Genomic DNA, 18,902 nt, shown 5'->3' with positions numbered 1-18,902 from the left:
TCAGATTGGCCATATGCAAGATAAGTGCCCTATCTGCTGTACTATCTCTCCAGACCCTGAAGTTGGTTTTTATTTTTGTTTTATTTAATACTTTTAATGCACCTAGCTAAGGCCTTTTCAGTCTTGTTTCTTTCAAATAAAACAACTCTTGGTTTCACTGATCTTTCATATGTTTTAAATTTCTATATCATTGATTTTTGCTGTTTTGTTTTATTATTTCTCTCCTTTCTTTGAGCTCACTTGGTTGTCCTTTTGCTAGTACTTTAAAATAAATATAATTATTTACCTTTCCTATTTCCTGATAAGCATTGCTATAAACCTCTCACTTAGAACAGCTTTATCTCTATTCCACATGATCTGGCCATTTTTGTCTTCATTTTCATGCATCCCTAGTATTTTGCTTTCTTCTTTTATGTCTGCTTTCTCCAATAGACCAAAAAACTGATGACCAAAGAACAACTTTGCCAGGCTGTTCAGTAATGTGTTTAGTTTCCAAGCACTTGGGCTTTTCCTCCTTGTTGATATTGATATTGATATCATTTCTATCACTTTGATTTTAGGATGGCAAACAATTCTCTGATATTATCTTCATTTCTTTTCACTCCCTTTTTTTTCTTTCTTATGTTCTTTCTTGATGGTTTCCTGCATCTTTTTCTCCAGCACACTAATTCATTCCTTGGTTTCTGTCACTCTACTGGTAAGACTTTCTAATGAGTTTTTAAATTTGCCTACTATGCTCTTTAGTTCAGTGACTTTTACTTTCAGTTTTCTCATTCCTAATTCATATTTTCTCTCTCCGTGTTAAAGGTCTGTGTTGTTATTTCCTTCAATTCATTAAGTAGACAACATTCACTGTGAAATCATCACTGGAGTTGCTATTAAGCACCTGAGTATATTTGGATCCTTCATCTGTATTGCAAACTATATTACCCATAATTAGAGACAGAGAGTAAGAGGGAAATTGTCTGCCATAAAGGCAGGGAAGAGATGGGATGGGAGTGGGGATGGGAGGTTGTACTGGGGACATTGGTGGTGGAAAATGTACACTGGTGGAAGGATGGGTGTTTGATCATTGTATGACTGAAACTCAAACTTGAAAGTTCTGTAATCTTAGCTCACGGTGATTCAAGAAAAAAAAAAGAAATTCTAAAAGAAAAATTAAGAAAGGTATGAGCTTTCTGGCCCATTGAGATGGACTAGAAATTGTAAGTCAGTAGGCTTGACGAAGCTTGTGTCAGGACTGAATCAGTAGCTAAGCAAATGCTAGTCTACCAAGATCTTGCTGTGCCACAGAGCTGATGGCTTGTTTCTAGCCTGGAGGTAGCTCCCAGCACCTGCCAACACAACAAAAAAGATTGTGCTAACTCCTACTGTCTCCCAGACTTCTCCCCACTCACTGAATGGGAGCTCAAAGACAGGCCTCTGTGGGAACCTGCAAATTCAGCACATTTCTTGCCTTGCGTCACCTGTCGGTACCCCAGAAGCTCACAACAAGCAACTGCTCCAGAGGTTTCTTTCCACATCCTTGTTGCCTGCCTTACTACACCTTCTGTTTCTCTACTTGAAACGCTCAGTTCCCCACTCAGTAACGTTATGCAACATTGTTTCATTATTTTCAGTTCTTTCCTTTCTCTACTTCTCTCTGGGTAACTTTATGTTGATAGCGTAGCATTGTAGTGTAGAATTAGTACCACTAATTAGCACCAAATGCTTTTATAATGCAAATTCTACCAATAAGCCAATAAGAGGATTTGGGAAAAATGGTGGTGGCATAGGCATCATTACAAATCCATGATATTCTACTCATAAAAATAGAACTATATGAAAAGTAGGTTCAGAAATGGAATAAATACTCTATGCAGAAACAACAGAAATAAGGAAACAGAAAGTTTGTACTAATATTTGGGAAAGGAATAGAGCCAGGGAATGCAAGGGGAAAAAACATCATATTTCCAAGATGACAAAATATTTTTAAATAAAATATAGAGCGGATATACCTTGAAAGTGGAAATGCTAAGCCAAATCACACCTCTTCTATTATTATGGTCAAATCAACATTTTATTTCTATTAAACACTAATAAAAACATATCTTTATATAAAAAATTTAAACATGAATAAAATATCTTAGCAGTATTCTACTGTAATAAAGATAGGTCCCTGCTGGTTTGGAGGAACTTTCCTCAAGATAGTCGAAGCCATCTATCACAAGCCTACGGCAAGCATTATCCTCAACGGGGAAAAACTAAGGGCCTTTCCTCTGAGATCAGGCACAAGACAAGGATGCCCACTCTCACCACTCCTCTTCAATATAGTACTGGAAGTACTTGGGATAGCTATTAGACAAGAAAAAGAGATTAAGGGCATCCAGATAGGAAGGGAAGAAATCAAACTCTCACTATTTGCAGACGACATGATACTATATCTAGAGAAGCCTAAAACCTCTACTAAGAAACTCTTAGAAACAATAGACTTATACAGTAAAGTTGCAGGCTACAAAATCAATACCCAAAAATCCATGGCCTTCATATATGCAAACAATGAGGCAGAGGAAAGGGACATGAAAAAAGCAATCCCATTCACAATCGTGCCCCAGAAAATCAGGTACCTCGGAATCAGCTTAACCAAGGAAGTAAAAGACCTTTACAAAGAAAACTACATAACGCTACTCCATGAAATCAAAGAGGACATGAGGAAATGGAAACATATACCCTGCTCGTGGATAGGGAGAATCAATGTTGTCAAAATGGCAATACTCCCTAAAGCATTATACAGATTCAATGCGATCCCTATAAGTATACCCATGACATTCTTCAAAGAAATGGATCAAGCAATCCTAAAATTCATATGGAATAACAAACGTCCAAGGATAGCTAAAATAATTCTTGGGGAAAAGATGATGGGAGGCATCACCATCCCCAACCTCAAACTTTACTACAAAGCAGTAACAATTAAAACAGCATGGTACTGGAACAAAGGCAGAGCCGTAGACCAATGGAACAGGGTGGAATATCCCTACACACAACCCCAAATGTATGACCATCTAATCTTTGATAAGGGAGCAAGAGATGTGAAGTCGAGCAAGGAAAGCCTCTTTAACAAATGGTGCTGGCACAACTGGACAACCACATGCAAAAAAAATGGGTTTAGACCTTGACCTGACACCATGCACAAAAGTCAGATCAAAATGGATTAAAGACCTCAACATTAGACCACAAACCATAAGGTACATTGAAGACAAGGTCGGTGAAACCCTCCACGATATTGAAGATAAAGGTATCTTCAAACGTGACACGGAACTAAGCAATCTAGTAAAAACAGAGATCAACAAATGGGACTACATTAAACTAAAAAGCTTCTGCACCGCAAGAGATACAGTGACCAGAATACAAAGACTATCTACAGAATGGGAAAGGATATTTACACAATACCCATCAGATAAGGGGTTGATATCAATGGTATATAAAGCACTGGTTGAACTCTACAAGAAGAAAACATCCAACCCCATCAAAAAATGGGGCGAAGAAATGAACAGAAACTTTACCAAGGAAGAAATACGAATGGCCAAAAGGCACATGAAAAAGTGCTCTGCATCACTAATCATCAGAGAGATGCAGATCAAAACAACTTTGAGATACCACCTCACACCACAGAGACTAGCACACATCCAAAAGAACAAAAGCAACCGCTGTTGGAGAGGATGTGGGGAGAAAGGGACCCTTCTTCACTGCTGGTGGGAATGCCGACTGGTTCAGCCCTTCTGGAAAACAATTTGGACGACTCTCAAAAAATTAGATACTGAATTCCCATTTGACCCAGCAATACCACTGCTGGGAATATATCCCAGAGAGGCAAAAAAGTACAATCGAAACAACATCTGCACATGTATGTTCATCGCAGCACTGTTTACAATAGCCAGAATCTGGAAAAAACCCGAATGCCCCAGAACGGATGACTGGTTGAGGAAACTTTGGTACATCTATACAATGGAATACTATGCAGCTGTTAGAAAAAAGGAGGTCAAGAATTTTGTAGTCAAGTGGATGGGCATGAAAAGTTTCATGCTGAGTGAAATGAGTCAGAAAGAGAGAGACAGACATAGAAAGATTGCACTCATCTATGGTATATAGAATAACAGAGTGGGAGACTAACACCCAAGAACTGTAGAAATAAGTACCAGGAGGTTGACTCCATGGCTTCGAGGCTGGCCTCACGTTCCGGGGAAAGGTCAACTCAGAGAAGCGATCACCAACTACATTGTAGTCGAAGGCCATGTGGGGGAAGGGAGTTGCGGGCTGAATGAGGGCTAGAGACTGAGCACAGCGGCCACTCAACACCTTTATTGCAACCCACAACAGCTAATTAGAGAGAGAAAACAGAAGGGAATGCCTTGCCACAGTGGCAGGGTGGGGTGGGGGGGAGATGGGATTGGGGAGGGTGGGAGGGACACTGGGTTTACGGGTGGTGGAGAATGGGCACTGGTGAAGGGATGGGTTCCCAAACTTTGTATGAGGGAAGTATAAGCACAAAAGTATATAAATCTGTAACTGTACCCTCACGGTGATTCTCTAATTAAAAATAAATAAATTAAAAAAAAAAGATAGGTCCCTGCTAATATATAGCATTTTAAATTTTGAATCAATAAAGTTTGGAGTCATCATCAGTTTAAAAGACTGTTTTAGTTTTAGGAGTTTTATATCTCAAAAATATATGTTAGAACACCATGTCCTCCAACAAAATTTCAAAATAGCAAATACCCTTTTTCCTCCCACAATGCTAACTCAGTTTTGTAGTCAAAGTGCACATATTTGCTTTTGTTCAGTTTGTCTATTCCTTTGCTTTGATTATTTATATCTGACTGAATGAAGTCATGTGGCATTTGTCTTGATTTTATTTTGTTTCCGTTAGTATGACTCCATCAGTTCAGTTCTATCATGTTGTGTCAAATGGCAAGATTTCATATTTTATAGCTGAGAAATATTTTGTTATGTATATATAACACATCTTGATCCACTCATCTGCCTAAGCATTTGGGTTGTTTATACATATTGGCTATTGTAAATAGTACTACAATGAACATAAGAGTATACTTTCCTTTTTGGACTAGTATTTTTGCTTCTTGGGATTGATTTCTAAGGATAGAGTTGATGGATCATATGGTGGATATATTTTTAGAGTTTTGAAAGACACTCATGCTAGTTTTCAAAGAGTCTAGACCAGCTTGTATTCCCATCAACCATGTAGAAAAGTTCATTTTTATCACAAAATTTTCACCACTTGTTTCTACATCTTTTGAGATAAGATATTGTCACTGCTGAGATCAAAACTAACTCATTGTAGTTTTGATTAACATTTTTTTTTTTGCATTTTGGGTCACACCCAAGCAATGCACAGGACTTACTCCTGGCTCATGCACTCAGGAATTACTCCTGGAGATGTTCGGTGGACCATATGGGATGCTGGGAATCGAACTTGGGTTGACCACATGCAAGGCAAATGCCCTACCTGCTGTGTTATAGCTCCAGCACTTTGACTAACATTTTTGTAATAATGATCTTTTTGGATGCCGTTTTTATTTTTATATCTTCAATTCTTTTGTCCATTTTTATGCGTTACTTGCATATTGTATTATCGAGTTTTATGAGTTTCTATTACTTTAATATTAGCCCTTTCTTAAAGATCACTATCACTATCACTATCATTCCGCTGACCGTCGATTTACTCATGCAGGCCCAGTAACGTCTCCATTTGTCCTAGCTCTGAGATTTTGGCAGCCTCTCTTTACTCATCGTTCCCAATGGTGCCACATTAGAGGCTCTTTCAGGGTGAGGAGAATTAGAGGCTCTTTCAGTGTCAGGAGAATGAGACAGATCATTGTTACTGTATTTGGCATATGAATAACCATGGGGAGCTTGCAGGCTCCTCAGGAGCTTGGTTTTATAGTCTCTGGATATTGGCCATTGAAGGGATTACATGGACAGTTTGTGGGTGTAACTGCCTAGCTACTAGAAAATGGGGGATCTGAGTGGAAGAGGCCCAGTCCCGATCCAAGCAGGCTTGGAGATCCAGCCCCAGGTCCCGCACACCTGGGTTCCTCTGCCAGTTCCTTCATGCATGAGGCTCATCCAAGCATGTGGAGAGTGGCCTTGAGCATGACTGTGGCAAGGGGCCGTAGCTTAGTTCACAGTCTATAGGCACTTCTTCAAGAAGCTGCTAGGTTCCGAACTTAGTAGTCCTCTGGGATCATGGTCATTCAGGAGCGGAGAAGCCATTTGTGTGGTGCCGCTCAGAGTCTCATCTATATTTTTGTTTTATTTATACTTTATTTTACTGCACAAAACTGTTTTTTTTCGTGTAGGAGATATAGGCCAGTCGCAGAACACTATGAGTTAGTCACACCCAGGAACCACTTCCAGTACCACTGCAACATACACTCATCTACTGGTCTTCCTCCAAAGACTGATAAATAAATCTTGAAAGACGTCAACAAGCTGGGGAAAATGTCTCTGTACAGCAGCAAATGGCTGATATTTCCAGGGCACCCCGGAGGGGGACGGGTAAACTCAGCATCCACTCAAACAGAGCCCCAGTTGCAGGTTGCTCCCACATTCCAAAATCGCCACCATACCCCTGACCAAATTCCACTCTCGCAGTTCAGATTCTCACCCAGAAATTAATCTGCTGAAAAAATAAGGTATGTGGATTTTGTTACTAGAAGCTCCAGACATTTTTCAGTCAGGATGGGCCACCTCCCCCTACTCCCCAGTACTTATGGAATTCCCAGCAACCACACCCACACCAAAAAGTAAACACCCAGTTATAAATTTAACTCCAGATGTACCACCCCCCTTAAAAATTCTGGACTTCCTGGAGTGACATCTCAATCTCTACAAGACTAGTAAACCCATAATAGCACACCAGATTGGATAGGATGTAATGTAGAAGGCAACCAATCTTGATTAACAAATTAACACAGAGGCTTAGCCTTTAACAACATCTTAATAATCTCTCAAACAAGGACTTAATGTCTGCACAATGAGATACAATTTATATTAATTTTCTTCTAAGGAAACATGCTTTGATCATTCAGTTAGCAAAATTATGACAATAAGCAATGTAAAAATAAGTAAGTCTGCCACAGGGGCAGACTTAAGGGATAGTTGGAAAAATTGGAGAAAATTATAGTGGAAGTTATAATGGTGGTAGTACTGGTGTTGGAATATTGAATGCCTGTAACAAATCAAAATCATCATGAACAACTTTGTAAATCACAGTGTTTATATAAAATGTAGGAGAAATTTTACATATGAAGGCTTTACCTATTCCATGTAAATTCCAAAATATGTTAATAAAAAGTGCTTTAAAATTGTTATTAATTGGGGCTGGAGTGATAGCACAGTGGGTAGGGCATTTGCCTTGCACACGGCTGACCCAAGTTCAATTTCAAGCATCCCATATGGTCCCCTGAGCACCAGCAGGAGTAATTCCTGAGTACAGAGCCAGGAGTAACCCCTGTGCATTGCCGGGTGTGACCCAAAAAGCCAAAAAAAAAAAGACATAAAATTGTTGTTAATGACAGATGAGAATGATTATTATCATAATGAGATCCAAGTATAAAATAAAATTCAATGAAACATACTTTAGATTCCAGAGTTTAAAATTTTAGAAATTAATAAAATATAGAACAGATGAGTTGCATATGTGAAGTTTTAGGTTGAATCCTCAGCACCAAAAAAAATGATGTGTCACTATGCCAAAAAGTAGATATTGAGCCTGGTGACCCTTCAGGCTCAAGAACCACATAATTGAACCTATGCACTAAACTGAACAACTTAATTAAATACCACAGGAACTTCCTCATCCTATTCTTCCAAGCACCACTGAATATGAAAATGAATTAATTGATTCACTAATTTTTAAGGCAAACAAAAAAAGTTTTCAAGGACATGGAAGGAAAGGAACTGTCACATACATTGGTTGGAATGTAAAGTTATCTAACATCTATCAAAACAGTATGGAGATTCCTTAAAAAGAAATCATGTAGGTTCAGGGACATAGTTCACTGGTATAGTACTTTCCTTGTATGTATGATGCTTTGAATTTAATCTTTGATACTGCAATAATATATAAGTAAAAAAAATTAGAATTCTGGTGGTGGGTTGTATCCCCAGCATATAAAATAGAAAGAAGACAGGAAAGTGAAGGGATGGATGGCGATAAAAGGTGAGAAAAGAAAGAGAGAGAGAAGAGAAATGGGTAGGGGAGGGACAAGGAGGGGATAAAAAGTGAAATGAAGTGATGGGAGGGGAGAGAAGAGAAGAGGAGTGGAGAGGAGAGGTATTTTATTGGAGAAGGTTTTCATTTTCTTCTTTGCTTTTCCTTGGGGAAGGGTTGGCTTCTGAGCCATTCCCAGTGTTGCTCAGGCTATGGGGACCATATGGGATGCCAGGGATTGAATTCAAATTCCCAGGTTAGCTGCATCAAGGCAAGATGGTTCCTGCTGTACTATCTCTCTAATCTCAAATAAACATTTTTTTTTGTTTATTCATTTGTGACTATAATCACTTGTTTTTTTCTGGGGGATTTTCCCATAGGCAGCACTTGAAGTTCACTGAAACCCGTGTCTTCATTACCAAAACAATTCTGTTTCACCCAAATTACTACTCCTTCCCAACGACTGCTTCTTGCAGGAAATTCAAAGTGTTTAAGAGGAAGGAACAAAGACTTCTTACAGTATGATTGATTACCACTGCTGAAAAATTTTAAAAATGAAATTTCTAAAAATCATCTGGACTATTGTTACCAAACTAATACTTAAACATTTAACAAAAACTCTTTCAGTAGGTGTTGACATCTCTGAATACATATTCATGTTTCTAGCTACTTTACTAGACTGCAAACTTCTTCAGACGGTTCCTTCATACATCTTTATATTCTGAAACTCCAGCATCATATCTAACATGCTGTTTACAAAATGAACAAATGAATTTAGAAAATATTTAGAATCACAACTTTATAAAATAATATATCTTGCCTAACATTATGAATTATGTTAGTTTTCTCCCCAGTTGCACATCATAGTGCAAAGCATCTATGACAATAAAAAATAGAAAAGTTCATTTAAATTTTTTGTCTTTAAGAACAATCTATAAAATCTAAATTTACAAAGATTATAGTCATATATTCTGTGCACAAGTTCAAAAATTTTTAAATCATTCTGTGGGTTGGAGAGATTTGTCTTGAACTCAGCCAACCAGGATCTTATCCCCAGTACTCCATACGGTCCCCTGGGCTCTACCATGAACGACCCCTGAGCACAGAGCCAGAAGGAAGCTCTGTGCACCTCTGGGTGTGGTCCAAAGACAAACAAAAACTTATCCTGTAAACTTACCAGTGATGTTAATAATTTCAAGATGATGATCCAAATTGAACTTTCACAATCATAAAAATATTTTATTGTTATAATTAAAGCATTAGGATTTCTGTACATATATAAAAATTGATCTGGAATTGTACAGCACATCTGGAAATATTTTGTAAACCAGATTAAAACCTCCTGAAAAATAAAAAAGCATTACAAACTTAGTCTAAGTTTTTTAATTTAATTATACTTTTCATGCCCCATAAGAAGCAATGCTTTAAGACTGGATTGTCATCAAAGGCATATGGTTAACCAAATGTGTGAAGAAATAGAAAGTTTCTAAGTAAAACATTAACAAGATCTATGCAAATGAAATTGTCATATGTCTCTATATCAAAGTAGACATATGTTTTATAGAGTTGCCAATTCTCCTTCTCATAATGGAACCATTTCAGTTGTACAGTGAGGTTCAATTTTATTTGCTTTGAGAACTCAAGAGAAAAAACCTTAAATAACCAAAAGGAGCAATTTTAATGCACTGAATCTTGAGTAATTTACATGGTAATTTTCATTCCAAAAGTCTAAGGGATAACCTAATCTCCCTTCCAAAATGCCTTATTTTCTTTATATTAATTTTAATTGCTTGCTGCTAAAGGGGGAGAGGGTCTTATGTCTAAGCAAAATGCTGCATTGGTTTGTGTTGTACAAGCATTTCCATATGCTCATCCAAGTATCGAATGTGAAAATTTCTGCCATTATTAACTATGAGTAAGACTTTTCCAAGAGACAGCTATTATAATGCTATCAATTTTCCATCTTATATTTAATACAGTTTCTCTAAAGTGTGAAATGTTAGAAACTCTTGTAGACTTTATTTATAGATTACCTTGAGGGAAATTTAGCTTGTAGATGTCTAAGCAATCACCTCAGTGAATTGGGACAGACAAAGAAGGATGATAGGACTTGCCAACACATCCCTAAATTTTAGACATTAATCTTAGTGTTTCATTAATTTTTAATCCTACACATTTAATTCTTTGTGGGGAGGTGATGACATACTCACTGGTGATCATTCCTTGCTGGGATTGGAGGACCATTTCGGATACTGGAGATTAAACATGGGTCAGCTATGTTTAAGAAAAACACCTTACCTGCTATACTATGGCTCCAGCTCATTTAGAACACATTTTCCTGTATGTTACATATTAGTGTAACTCACTGGGAAATTTAAAAAGAGAGAGAAAACAAAATTTTAAAAGAGAGAGAGAATAAAAAAGCAGGCAAAAATAACTCTAATACCGTCCAAAAGAAAACAAAATTACCTCTTTTCCTAAGGCTGTAAGATGTCATTAACAATGTGATCAATATGATAAAGACCGTCAAGTTCTTAAGAATTCTATATTTTATGAAGAAAACGGGCCTGATATGTTCAAGGGGAGAGAGAGAGAGAGAGAGAGAGAGAGAGAGACAGAGAGAGAGAGAGAGAGAGAAGAAAAATGTTTGCCTTAGAGGCCGATTGGGGGTTGGGGGATGGAAGGAGGGAAATTGGGGACACTGGTTTGGGAAACATACACTGGTAGAGGAATGGGTGTTGAATTGGAACATTGTATGACTGAAAACCAATCATGTACAATTTTGTAACTGTATCTCTTGGTGATTTAAGAATAAATTAAAAAAGAGAATCTTTGAGCAATGCTTGTGTATCTCTTAAAATAACTTTATTTTAAGCAATTGCAAATAAAAACTCTAGCGATATGAAAATTCCGTGATCATATGTGCATCGCTGGGTGTGACCCAAAAAGCAAAGTAAAATAAAATAAAAAGTTTTTCTGAATAGATAAGGGCACAAGCAGTGATTAAAGACCTTTTCACTTGGCTATTCAAGAACAAAAAGAGTGTAGAATGTGAAGAAGGAAATTCAAGAAATCTGTCATGCTCTACAGATAATGATCTCAGGTTCTGCAGAAAATCAAACCTCTGCTTCTCTGGCACCCCTGAAATTCTTTTTCTTAGCACTCCAACGGCTAGGTTGAATACTGAAAAACAGGGATTTGGGGTGTCCTTTGATTCTTGTGGGTTTGGACTGGAACGAGAGCACAGCAGATTTGTCTTGCACACGGCCAACCAGGGTTCAATTCCTCCGTCCCTCTCAAAGAGCCTGGCAGGCTACCAAGAGTGTCCTGCCCACACGACAGAGCCTGGCAAGCTACCTGTGGCATATTCAATATGCCAAAAACAGTAACAACAAGTCTCACAGTGGAGACGTTACTGGTGTCTGCTTGAGCAAATTGATGAACATGACAACAGTGCTACAGTGCTTCATATGAGCTATATAGAATATGGAAGTAATTAAATCTGGGAATTAGTGGGGGAAATGACAACAGACAAACAGAAACATCATTTAAGAACTCTGTTTTGAGTAGGGTTACTTCAGGAGCACTCAGGTCAACAATACTCAGGCTTGTGACACCTAGCAGTTCTTAGGGAACTCAGAGTACCAAAAATTGGACAATCTGTGCAAGTGGGCCCTTGAGCTATCTCCCTAACCACAGAAAAGATTTTAATAAAGTGCTATGGAGAAATAGCCCACTGTTAAGTTGCATCCTGAGCATGCGTGACCTCCTACTGGCACTCCATGGCCTGCCTGAATCACAATATTGTGTGAGCACATAGCAAACAATCCGGCCCTCATCCATTGGTCCTGACATCTCAGGGATTGCCCTGCTGCCTATATAGCACCACTGGTGTGACTCTATTTTTAAATGAAAAGAATAATTCATGAGTAAGTACATTTCTTAAAAGTTAGGGGTTGCCCCAAATGTATGACCATCTAATCTTTGATAAGGGAGCAAGAGATGTGAATTGGAGCAAGGAAAGCCTCTTTAACAAATGGTGCTGGCACAACTGGACAACCACATGCAAAAAAATGGGTTTAGACCTTGACCTGACACCATGCACAAAAGTCAGATCAAAATGGATTAAAGACCTCAACATTAGACCACAAACCATAAGGTACATTGAAGACAAGGTCGGTGAAACCCTCCACGATATTGAAGATAAAGGTATCTTCAAACGTGACACGGAACTAAGCAATCTAGTAAAAACAGAGATCAACAAATGGGACTACATTAAACTAAAAAGCTTCTGCACCGCAAGAGATACAGTGACCAGAATACAAAGACTATCCACAGAATGGGAAAGGATATTTACACAATACCCATCAGATAAGGGGTTGATATCAATGGTATATAAAGCACTGGTTGAGCTCTACAAGAAGAAAACATCCAACCCCATCAAAAAATGGGGCAAAGAAATGAACAGAAACTTTACCAAGGAAGAAATACGAATGGCCAAAAGGCACATGAAAAAGTGCTCTACATCACTAATCATCAGAGAGATGCAGATCAAAACAACCATGAGATACCACCTCACACCACAGAGACTAGCACACATCCAAAAGAACAAACGCAACCGCTGTTGGAGAGGATGTGGGGAGAAAGGGACCCTTCTTCACTGCTGGTGGGAATGCCGACTGGTTCAGCCCTTCTGGAAAACAATTTGGACGACTCTCAAAAAATTAGATATTGAATTCCCATTTGACCCAGCAATACCACTGCTGGGAATATATCCCAGAGAGGCAAAAAAGTACAATCGAAACAACATCTGCACATGTATGTTCATCGCAGCACTGTTTACAATAGCCAGAATCTGGAAAAAACCCGAATGCCCCAGAACGGATGACTGGTTGAGGAAACTTTGGTACATCTATACAATGGAATACTATGCAGCTGTTAGAAAAAAGGAGGTCAAGAATTTTGTAGTCAAGTGGATGGGCATGAAAAGTTTCATGCTGAGTGAAATGAGTCAGAAAGAGAGAGACAGACATAGAAAGATTGCACTCATCTATGGTATATAGAATAACAGAGTGGGAGACTAACACCCAAGAACTGTAGAAATAAGTACCAGGAGGTTGACTCCATGGCTTCGAGGCTGGCCTCACGTTCCGGGGTAAGGTCAACTCAGAGAAGCGATCACCAACTACATTGTAGTCGAAGGCCATGTGGGGGAAGGGAGTTGCGGGCTGAATGAGGGCTAGAGACTGAGCACAGCGGCCACTCAACACCTTTATTGCAAACCACAACAGCTAATTAGAGAGAGAAAACAGAAGGGAATGCCTTGCCACAGTGGCAGGGTGGGGTGGGGGGGAGATGGGATTGGGGAGGGTGGGAGGGACACTGGGTTTACGGGTGGTGGAGAATGGGCACTGGTGAAGGGATGGGTTCCAAACTTTGTATGAGGGAAGTATAAGCACAAAAGTGTATAAATCTGTAACTGTACCCTCACGGTGATTCTCTAATTAAAAATAAATAAATTTAAAAAAAAAAATAAAAAATAAAATAAAAAAGTTAGGGGTTGGACAAAAGGAGAGAGAGAACAAAAGGGAATGCCCTGTCATAGAGGTGAGGTGGAGTGGGGGAGAAAGATGGGATGGGGGTGCGGGGACGGGTAACTGGTAGTCGTCGATGAATCATTGGTGGGGAGTATGGGCACTGGTGGAGGGGTGGGTACTCATCATTGTGTGACTGAAGGGGTGGGTACTCATCGTTGTGTGACTGAAACACAAACATGAAAATTTGTAAGTATGTAACTGTGCCTCAGGGTGATTCACTAATAAAAAAAAAGTCAGGGGTTGGAGAGATAGATAGTACAGTGGGTAGGACACTTGCTTGAACTGAGCTGTCCTGGGTTCAATTCCTGGTACCCTATATGGTCCCCCAAGCCCTGCCAGGGATGATTCCTGAACAAAGAGCCAGGAGTAAGCCCTGAGCACTTCCAGGTGTGACCCTTTCCCAAAAATAAATAAAAGATCACCAATATCAGCAATCCCTCCCTTTCAGCAAACATATTCAAGACAAAAAAACAGTTTGAGAGTAAGATAATTTTTTATCTTAATTCAAAGTACACATATCGGGATTGATAGCTGGGCAAAAGGGAAAATAAATAGTTTTTTGTTGCTAATGACAGGCCTTATTTCCTCTAATCAGTTGCCTCTCATATCCAGTGTTTACAGAAGAAAAAATAAGTGAAGGGAAGGGAAGGGAACATATAAATATGAACTCTTTGTATACTAAGAATGAAAACATGTAATAGAAAACAACACACTAGAAGTAATGTAAAATATTAATTTAGGGGCATTATATTGGTTTTAAAATGACTTCATTAATTTGAAAATCATGCACAAAAACAAAATTGGCATAACTTACAAAACTTAGTCTTTGTTTAAGGAAGGAACTCATAAGTGAAGATCAGAGAATAAAGGGATAGTAGAAGTTTTAAATAATTCAAATTATCAACTATGATGCTGGAGAGGAAACTACATAGGTAAGGCTCTTGCCTTGCTCCTGCTCACCCAGGTTTGATCCCCAGGTCAGCATGCAATATGGTCATTCAAGCCTCACCAGGAGTGATCCCTGAGCACAGAGCTAAAGGAAGGTACAGCTATGTGATCCCCATCCCTGAAACAGAAGGAAAAAAAAGAAAAGAAAAGTAAAAGAAACATTAAGCTTTGCCCAGAGAGGTAGTACAGCAGGCAGAGTTCTTGCCTACATATGGATGATCTGAGTTCGATCCCTGGAATATGGACACAGGCTCCAAGCCACCAGAGTAACCTCTGAGCACAGAATCAGGAATAAGCCTAGTCTGCAGCTGGTTGTACTGTCCCCTCAAAATAATTTTTCAACCACGTTTCTCATACAAAAACTATGCTGAGGAAAAGAAAAACTTAAAAATACCAATCTTATCTGAAGGTTAAGCTAAGCATATTTCAAATAATCTCTAAGGAAGGGAGTCCAAATGGCTAGCCAACATCGGAAGAGATGTTCAAGTTCATTATGAATTTTTTTGAAATGCATTAAAATAATAAAATATTCCTCCAAAGTCTAACCCGTATTTTGCATATGAGACAGCATGCTCAGTAATCAGTTTATGAGGACATTGAATTATTCTGGTGCCCACTGGTCTGCAATCCACCATTCCTTCCCCAATTTTTCCCCTTTAAAAACCACTTCTTGAAACAGTGAAGATGAGATGGTTGCTTTGAAGGCAGAAGGAAGGAAAGAAGGAAGGAAGGAAGGAAGGAAGGAAGGAAGGAAGGAAGGAAGGAAGGAAAAGGAAGGAAGGAAGGAAGGAAGGAAGGAAGGAAGGAAGGAAGGAAGGAAGGAAGGAAGGAAGGAAGGAAGGAAGGAAGGAAGGAAGGAAGGAAGGAAGGAAGGAAGGAGGGAGGGAGGGAGGGAGGAAAGAAGTAAGGAAGGAAGGAAGGAAGGAAGGAAGGAAGGAAGGAAGGAAGGAAGGAAGGAAGGAAGGAAGGAAGGGAGGGAGGGAGGAAGGAAGGAAGGAAGGAAGGAAGGAAGGGAGGGAGGGAGGGAGGGAGAGAGGGAGGGAGGAAGGGAGAAAGGGAGGAAGGGAGGGAGGGAGGAAGGGAGGGAGGGAGGAAGGGAGGGAGGGAGGAAGGGAGGAAGGGAGGGAGGGAGGGCTTTGACAGTGGTGTCTGCAGGAAATAAAAGTAGAACTTGTTCACTGGAATGTCAAAAGTCTAATAAATGAAGAATGTGGCTATTTAACTTTCTGCATGTATTTTAAGGGAAGAAAAGAAAACATAGATATAAACAAGACAAAAAGCTTTTTTTTTAATAACATGAGTTCCAGAGAGATAGCGCAACAGCAATAGCTTTTCCTTGATTACAGGGTGCCTTGATGACTGCTGGGAGCTACTGGCTATGTCCCCCAAAGCAAAGCAAATTTTAAAAAACACATAAAAAACAAAAATATGAGACTCACGCAAAAAGTTTACTAGTGGTATGCTCCACTTCTTTGCCCTCATGAAGAGAGGCAGATTTCATTTTTTTAAGAGTAAGAATAATCTGATATTTCTCATTAACTCAAAAAGTGACAACATGACAATAAGTAAATTGAGATTTGCTTCATTTGAACAAAAACATATTCTGTGGTTAATTGCCTTCCTGGAATTTACAAATTTCAGTAAGCATAGTAATGACACTTTATTTTTTGAGCACTAGTAACATTACATGACAGTACTAGAATGAATTTTAAAGGGCTCAAAATAAGAAAACATATGTACTGTAGCTATTTAAGAATTTATCTTATAAACAGAATGGATTGAGGAAATACATAATTATACACATGTATCTGCATATTTAATGACAAAATGAGGAAATAATATATAGCCAAAAGTTTAAATGAATCTTTTTATTTGTAAGATAATGATCATTAAAACATAATTAAAATGTAAATTATTATTTATCATCCATTAGATCATGTTATAAATAACAAGCATGTATTAATTTATTATATAACAATATATAATGTACATAATATATTACATAATTATATAAAAACAGACATAAAATTAAGCATTTATACAAAAATCACATTTTGACACTACCTTGCAACTGACATCAGTGTAGGTTTGGGAGAATTATTTTTTCACTATTTTCTTTAAATGTATACAGTGCACATAAAGAATTTACAGTGGAAAGCCACATTTGGAAAATAATCTTCCAACCATCTTTCCATGCCTGACATGCTGGCCCTTATTAATCGTCTGCCATAAATCTGTTCTTTGACACCAGAGACAAATACAACTTTATTAGCAGCAAATCTAGTTGGCTGCCTCTAAATGGATTTCTCAAATTGCTCTGCTCTCACAGTGCAACAAGTCCTTTCATGTTGATGAAACTATTCAAAGAATACAAACAACAACAACAGAGTAACAGGAAATCCAGTCCTGGCTTTCATCTTCCCTGTGGGGGCCAGTCAGTGCAACTAGACTGTCTTCAAACAAAACTTCCCTTTCTGTGGCTGGAGAAAGGCTTTGGCAAATACTTATCCTTTGATATGATATGCACTTGACAAAAATCACAGAGCAAGTCAAGCCGCTGCTTTGAAGAAAATGCTTATGAGAAACCTGAAGCTCTTAAGTGCACCAGGACTTAATGCCACTGCCAATGACTTGGGGTCAAATGTGTCTGTAGCGTAGATCTAAAGTCAAGTTCACAGGTACTGAGTTCAGGGCTGCAGCTGCCACTCCGTTCTTTAGCTTAACTGCAAGTATATCTTAAAGACTAGTTTTCAAGTATCCTCTGAATGTCAGTTCTATATTTTATTTTAGTGAACCGTGTACTTTTTCATTATTTAGATAGAAAAGAATGTGAGAATTATTTTCCTGTAGCCCTGGCTCAGTATCTCAGAGCCTCTGAGAGACAACTCTTTTTGTTTGTTTACTACGTTAGAAGTTCAGTTTCTAAGACGGGAAAACTGAGGTATCTAGAGCCAAACTAGAATTCCAATATGAAAAGCTAGAAAATTATCATACTCTTTCTGCTTCCCCAGAGGAAACAGATGGCATGTTCAGAATTCAGTCATTTGAAAGCAGGTTCTTTGTGTTATTGTTTGTTTGGAGGCCACATCTGGCAGTGCTCAGGACTGACTCCTGGCTCTGTGCTCAAGGATCATTCCTGGCAGTGCTCAGGACTGACTCCTGGCTCCAGGGTCATTCCTGGAGGGGCTCGGGGGACCATAAAAGGGTGCTGGTGATTGAAATGAATGCATTCATTATTGGATAACTGCTATTTTTATTAACGTGCAATACATATTTTAGGATCATAAATGAAACTGTGCAAGAAAAATGTGAAGTATAGCCAAATACACAGTAACTACTTTGAAAGGTTACAGAATTTTTTTAATTTTATTTTATTTAGCCACCATGATTTACAAAGTTGTTCACAGTTAAATTTTAGACAGATGGCGTTCCAGCACCAATCCCAAAACAGGTATCAACTTCCTCCCACCAGTGTTCCTAGGTTCCATCTCCTACCCTCCCACCCCAAGGCCTGCAATATTACAGGCATATTTTTCAGCTTGATAGCCTAAGTTTAGTCATCTTAATTTCAGTGGCATTGGTTCTATGGTTTGGACATTTAGTTCTATGTCCTTAACACCACCTATATATCTGAAACCTCTTGATTCTTTTTTTAAAAAAATTTTAAGGGGCTGGAGAGATAGCACAGTGGGTAGGGCGTTTGCCTTGCACGCAGCCGACCCAGGTTCAAATCCCAGCATCCCATATGGTCCCCTGAGCACGGCCAGGGGTAATTCCTGAGTGCATAGCCAGGAGTAACCCCTGTGCATCGCCAGGTGTGACCCAAAAAGCAAAAAAAAAAAAATTTAAATTTTATTGAATCATGGTGAGATAGTTACAAGCTTCCATGTTTGGGTTACAATCTCACAATGATCAAATACCCATCCCTCCACCAGTGCACATTCCCCACCACCAATATCCTGGGTATACCCCCCCTTTCCCACCCTCCCACTGTCTCCATGGCAGATAATATTCCCCTTACTCTCTCTCTACTTTTGGGTATTAGGGCTTGCAACACAGACACTGAGAGGTCATCATGTTTGGTTCATTGTCTACTTTTGGCACACATCCCCCATACCAACTGCTACCTCCAGCCATCACTTTCT

This window comes from Sorex araneus, chromosome 2 (assembly GCF_027595985.1).
Source record: "Sorex araneus isolate mSorAra2 chromosome 2, mSorAra2.pri, whole genome shotgun sequence".
In the NCBI taxonomy this organism is placed as follows: Eukaryota; Metazoa; Chordata; class Mammalia; order Eulipotyphla; family Soricidae; genus Sorex; species Sorex araneus.
Note: the sequence above shows the minus strand (reverse complement) of the source record.